Source organism: Enhydra lutris, unplaced genomic scaffold (assembly GCF_002288905.1).
Source record: "Enhydra lutris kenyoni isolate GAN:26980312 unplaced genomic scaffold, ASM228890v2 scaffoldscaffold30, whole genome shotgun sequence".
Lineage (NCBI taxonomy): Eukaryota > Metazoa > Chordata > Mammalia > Carnivora > Mustelidae > Enhydra > Enhydra lutris.
In genome coordinates, this window is record NW_019154114.1 from 16,547,980 (window position 1) to 16,555,148 (window position 7,169).

Here is a 7,169-nt window from a genome sequence, read left to right on the forward strand (position 1 = left end):
CCATGTTTTACGGAGATTAGCTTAGGTTGCCTGTGCTGCAGAAAAATTCTTTCAAATATGTTTTGCGTCGTGGCTTTCTTTTTTAGTTCCCAGTATTCAATGAAATACAGTGCCCGGGCTGGCTTGTACACTCCCACGTGTCAAATTACGTTCTCTTCCACCAGAAAATGTGTTTTGCAGCTAGCTAGATCAAAGGATCACTGATAAAGACAGGTACATAAAATTCCCTTTACCTAGGTAACTTCCTACTGATATTTCAGGAGTGGTAAAATTTTGTTGCATACTCAGAAGTTAGGATTTCCTATTTGATTCTACTGTACATGTGCAAAATGGTATTTTTTCCCTTTAAAACCAGTTCCTAATAGCTTCTAATACATAGATTATGGAAAAATATTTAATTCTTCATATAATTTCAAGATCTTCTATATAGAGTAACCATTCCATTTATTATAGAAAATGGGGCACATTCGAAAGTCAGGGAGCACTATTAAAAATTAGAATGAGAATACAGGAATAAAATTGGAACAGTCCTTGCCAAATGGTGACATGTAGTCACCATATTATGCAACAGCACACCTCCTATGTCAGCAAATAAGGAATATATACTATTATCAGCAGAGTATCATGATATATTTTAAAAAAGGAAAAAGGGGGTGCCTGGGTGGCTCAGTGGGTTAAAGCCTCTGCCTTTGGCTCAGGTCATGATCCCAGGGTCCTGGGATCGTGCCCCACATCGGGCTCTCTGCTCAGTGGGGAGCCTGCTTCCTCCTCTCTCTCTGCCCTCTCTGCCTACTTGTGATCTCTATCAAGTAAATAAATAAAATTAAAAAGAAAGAAAGAAAGAAAAAAGAGAGATGGAGAGAGAGAGTGCAAGCATGTGTCGGGGGTGGGGGGTGGGTACACGGGCAGAGGGAAAGGGAGAGAGAATCCGAAGTAGGCTCCCTGCCGAGTGCGGAGCCCAGCTCCATCCCGGGACTCCGATATCACGACCTGAGCCGTAATCAAGAGTCGGACACTTAACCAACTGTACCACCCGGGCACCCTGTGATGCACTATTTAAGGAGAAACACAATCAGCAGAAGGAACTGTAGGGCAGGAGGTGACAGTGTGCAGAAAAATGACTACTGCAGCCCTAGCTCCTATACACATCTGTACACGTGCAGAATTTGGAACATGCGGGTAAGAGCGTTCTTTGGCTTTACCTGCAGTGTTTTTACTTTTTACATATTGGTGCACTAGTTGCAGTTACTTTAAAACTAAAAAACAAAAACAAAAACAAAAAAAAACCAACCACCTAAAAAAGGGTATTCTGAGTGTACAAAATTCACAGCTTAACTGATACTCCATTCTGAGCTGGTTTTCCAGCCTGTCTGGTTTAGAATAAAGACACACCACTGTGACTGTTGAAACACAACAGATTGGAGGTGCCTGGGTGGCTCAGTGGGTTAAGCCTCTGCCTTCAGCTCGGGTCATGATCTCAAGGTCCTAGGATCGAGTCCTGAGTCGGGCTCTCTGCTCAGTGGGGAGCCTGCTTCCCCTCCCTCTCTGCCTACTTGTGATCTCTCTCTCTCTCTCTCTCTCTGTCAAATAAATAAATAAGAATCTTTAAAAGAAAAGAAACAAACAGAACGTAAAGCAGCCGGGCACAGCTGACCATTTTTTCCTCTAATGGAGGGCGATCTGCTCTCCAACTTCTTTAAGCCTCTGGAACTTTAGAGCTCAAGACGTCACTGAGCTGAGGTCTTTATTAAAACGACAGTAAACACACCGGCACCTGTCACAGGACAGGGAGTCAAGGCAACATTTTCATTTCCACCGTCCCCATGTGAATATCCAGTTCTCACTCACGCTCCAGTCCCGCATGGCTAAGCGTTCAGGGAGCCTTCAGCTGGATGCCTCAAGCTCAACTAGAGTTCGCCTCTGTTCCCACAGACCGCCAGCTCCCCCTCCAGAACCTTCCGCCTCCCCCAGCAGAACAGCAGTTCATTTTAAGAATCTGTGTGCTTTGCAGGCTACAAAGGGGCCTCCACGCCCCCTCACTGACACAGCTCCGCTGTGAGAGGACTAGTAATTGTTTACCTCCACCTTACAGATGAGCAGCAGATCGTTTCAAAGTCAAGTGCAAATAAAAGGTGGACCCCCACCTAGGGCCGGGCAAGCACAGGCACGTGTTCCTTGAGCACTGAGCATCTGTGATCACCCACCACCTAATAATTCTTTTCCACTTGGGCCAAAGGTCTAAGGTCTTCCCAGGGCTTAGAGAAATGTCCCCTTGGAAGTGCTTCAAAAAAATACATCTGTGGGGGAACTGAACCCTTTAAGGATAGCCCAACAAGTTGGACTTCACATGTTCATTCCTTTGGCAGGTTTTTATTAGGCTCGTGCTCTGTACCCAGAATAGTGTAAGAGACTGTGGCAAAGGCCAAAGTCAATCAGCAGAGGGTAATCCTTGGGCTCTGCTCCCAAGATGGGATTTAAGAAGCTACTCGGGGAGAGATTAGCACAGGTGCACTATGCCCAGTGCCAGTACGGGATTAGGTGCAAAAACAAATCAATTCTTCTTGCAGGATGTTCTAGGAGTTATTAAGGCTTTCAAGTGCCATACTGCTTAACTGACCTACACACACACACATTTTACCATTTATATGGTAAAATGATTTGCTTGTGGACAGAACTAGGTGTTTGTGTACCACTGCATCACCATTGTGACCCAGTGTACAGGTTAAGTGTTTCTTGCAACAAATAAAATAGTATTTTCATGGCAAAGAGTGGCTGGGTGACCTCTGGCCTTGAATTTATGTCAAGCTAAAACCCTAAAAGCCATTGCAGACATGGCCATCAAGAGTTTGGTGTCCAGGGGCGCCTGGGTGGCTCAGTGGGTTAAAGCCTCTGCCTTTGGCTCAGGTCACGATCCCAGGATCCTGGGATGGAGCCCCGAGTCGGGCTCTCTGCTCAGTGGGGAGCCTGCTTCGCCCCCGCCCCCCTGCCTGCCTCTCTGCCTACTTGTGATCTCTGTCAAATAAATAAATAAAATCTTAAAAAAAAAAAAAAAAAGAGTTTGGTGTCCAGATCTAAGTGGACCCGGTTCAAATCTGAGCTTTGCTGCTCCCTAGATGAATGACCTTGGGTGACCTTGGGTAAGATGCTTCATCTCTCTAAACCTCCATTTCCTCACATGTAAACTGGTGATAATAAATGTACCTACTTTTAAAAGTCATTGACAGGGATTTGGACACAAGATGGCGGAGAAGTAGGAGACCCTGTTTCAACGAGTCCCCTCAAGTGAGCTAATTATCTACCAGAACACTCTGACCACCCATGAAATCAGCCCAAGATATAGGATTATACACTTCCGGATCTCTATGGGGGCAGAAGATACCAGTGGAGAGTGGTGACTTCCGATTGCTCAGAAGTGTCCCAGGGTGCACCTTGCCTGGATTGTGGTTGATAAATTCAGCTATCTCTCCCCCTCAATCACCTGTCACCAAAATGACTAGGAGGAGGAACACCAAACAAAGGAAAAATTCAGAGACTGTGCTCTCTCCATCAGAACTATTGGACATGGACATAAACAGTATGTCGGAAAGGAAATTCAGGGTAACAATTATTCAGGCAATGGCTAGGTTGGAGAAACCCATTAGTGACAAATACTCTTAACAGCTAGGGTAACAGAGGCAGAAGACAGAATTAGTGATCTAGAGGACAAACTGATAGAGAAAAAGAATCAGGAGGAGGCCTGGAAGAAACAGCTTAGAAACCATGAAAACAGAATTAGGGAAATAAATGATGCCATAAAACGTTGCAATGTCAGAATTATTGGGATCCCTGAGGGGGTGGAAAAAGACAGAAGACTAGAAGATATAGTTGAACAAATTCTGGATGAAAATTTTCCCAATCTGGGGAATGGAGCCAGCGTTCGTGTCCTAGAGGCTGAAAGATCACCCCCCAAGATCAACGAATCTAGAAAGACCTCAAGACACTTAATTGTGAGACTGATGAATCATAATTCTAGACAAGAGCTCCTGAGGGCAGCTAAGGGGAACCAATTCCTTATGTACAGAGGAAGGTCCATCAGAATAGCATCAGACCTATCCACAGAAACCTGGCAAGCCAGAAAGGGCTAGCAAGACATATTCAGAACACTAAATGAGAAGAACATGCAGCCAAGAATACTTTATCCATCAAGGCTGATATTCAAAATGGATGGAAAGATAAAGAGCTTCCAAGATCGGCAAGGGTTAAAAGAATATGTGACCACCAAGCCGGCACTACAAGAAATATTAAGGGGGGGGTTCTATAAAAGAAGAAAGAACCCAAGAGTGACATAGAACAGAAATTTACAGAGACAATCCATAAAAACCAGGACTTCACAGGCAACATGATGTCAATAAAAAAAAAAAAAATCTTTCAATAATCACTCTCAACGTGAATGGCCTAAATGCTCCCATAAAATGGCACAGGGTTGCAGACTGGATACAATGACAGGACCCGTCCATATGTTGTCTACAAGAGACCCATTTGGAACCTAAAGATACATCCAAACTAAAAGTGAAGGGATGGAGAAGCATCTTTCATGCCAATGGGCCTCAAAAGAAAGCTGGGGTAGTGACTGTCATATCAGATAAATTGGATTTTAAAGTAAAGACTGTAGTCAGAGATACAGAAGGCCACTACAGCATTCTTAAAGGGTCTATCCACCAAGAAGATCTAACAATTGTAAATATTTATGCCCCCAACACAGGAGCAGCCAACTACATAAGCCAACTGTTAATCAAGATAAAGAGTCATAGTGATATGAATACATTAATAGTAGGGGATCTTAATGCACCACTCTCAGTAATACTCTTAATACATCACTCTCAGTAATAGATCATCCAAGCAGAAAATCAATAAAGAAACAAGAGTGTTGAATGACACATTGGACCAGATGGACCTCATAGATATACAGAACATTCCACCCTAAAACAATGGAATACTCTTTCTTCTCAAGCACACATGGAACTTTCTCCAGAACAGACCACATACTGGGTCACAAATCAGGGCTCAACCGATACCGAAAGATTGAGATTATTCCCTGCATATTCTCAGACCACAATTTGAAACTGGAGCTCAACCATAAGAAAAAGTTTGGAAGGAATTCAAACACCTGGAAGCTAAAGACCACCTTGCTTAAGAATGTTTGGATCAACCAGGAATCAAAGAAGAACTTTAACAATTCATGGACGCCAATGACAATGAAGACACTTCGGTCCAAAACCTATGGAATACAGCAAAGGAGGTCCTAAGGGGGAAATACATAGCCGTCCAACCCTCACTCAAAAAAAAAAATTGAAAAATCCAGAGTACACCAGTTCTCTTTACACCTTAAAAGAACTAAAGAATCAACAATAAATTAAGCCAACCCCACAAAGAAGAAGGGAAATAATCAAGATCAGAGCAGAGATCAACGAGATAGAAACTAGAGATACAGTAGAACACAAAAACGAAACTAGAAGCTGGTTTTTTGAAAGAATCAATAAGATCGATAAACCACTGGCCAAACTAATCCAAAAAAGAGAGGAGAGAGGACCCAAATTAATACAATTATGAATGAAAAGGGAGAGATCACGACTAATACCAAGCAAAGAGAAACAAACATCAAAAATTATTATCAAATTATATGCCAGTAAGTTAAGCAACCTAGACAAAATGGATGCATTCCTGGAAACCTATAAACTTCCAAAACTGAATCAGAAAGAAATTGACAACCTGAATAGACCAATATCTAGTAATGAGATTGAAGCAGTGATCAAAAACCTCCCAAAAAACAAGAGCCCAGGACCTGACAGATTCCCTGGAGAATTCTACCAAACATTCAAAGAAGAAATAATACCTATTTTCCTGAAACTCTTTCAAAAAATAGAAACAGAAGGAAAACTTCCAGACCCTTTTTATGAAGTCTGCATTACCTTGATCCCCAAACCAGGCAAAGACCCCACTAAAAAAGGAGAATTTTAGACCAATTTCCCTGATGATATGGATGCCAAGATTCTCAACAAGATCCTAGCTAATAGGATCCAAGAGTACATTGAAAAGATTATCCACTATGACCAGGTGGGATTTATACATGGGATGCAAGTGTGGTTCAACATTTGCAAATCAATCAATGTGATAGAACAAACCAAGAAGAGAAAAGAACCATATTGTCCTCTCAATTGATGTAGAAAAAGCATTTGAAAAGGTACAGCATCCGTTCCTGATTAAAACCCTTTGAAGTATAGAGGATACCCTATGAAGGATAGAGGGAATATTCCTCAACTTCATAAAATCTATCTATGAAAACCCACAGTGAATATCATCCTCAATGGGGAAAAGCTGACAGCCTTCCCTTTGAGATCAGGAACACGACAAGGATCCCCACTTTCACCACTGCTGTTCAACATAGTACTGGAAGTCCTAGGAACAGCAATCAGACAACAAAAAGAAATAAAAGGTATTCAGATTGGCAAAGAAGAAGTCAAACTCTCTCTCTTCACAGCTGACATGATACTTTATATGGAAAACCCAAAAGACTCCACTCTCAAACTACTAGAACTCATACAGCAATTCAGTAATGTGGCAGGATACAAAATTAATGTACAGAAATCAGTTGCTTTCTTATATACTAACAATGAAAATATAGTAAGGGAAATTAGAGAATTGGTTCCATTTACTATAGCACCAAGAACCATAAGATACCTGGGAATAAACCTAACCAAAGAAGTAAAGGATCTGTACTCGAGTAACTACAGAACTCTCATGAAAGAAACTGAAGAAGACACAAAAAGATGGAAGAGCATTCCATGCTCATGGATCAGAAGAATAAACATTGTTAAAATGTCTATACGGCCTAGACGAATCTATACTTTCAATGCCATTCAGAGCAAAATTCCACCAGCATTTTTCAGAGAGCTGGAGCAAACAATCCTAAAATTTGTATGGAACCAGAAGAGACCCTGAATTGCTAAGGAAATGTTGAAAAAGAAAAACAAAACTGGGGGCATCACATTGCCTGATTTCAAGCTCTATTACAAAGCTGTGATCACCAAGACAGCATGGTACTGACACAAAAACAGACACATAGACCATGGAACAGAGTAGAGAGCCCAGATATGGACCCTCAACTCTATGGTCAAGTAATCTTCGACAAA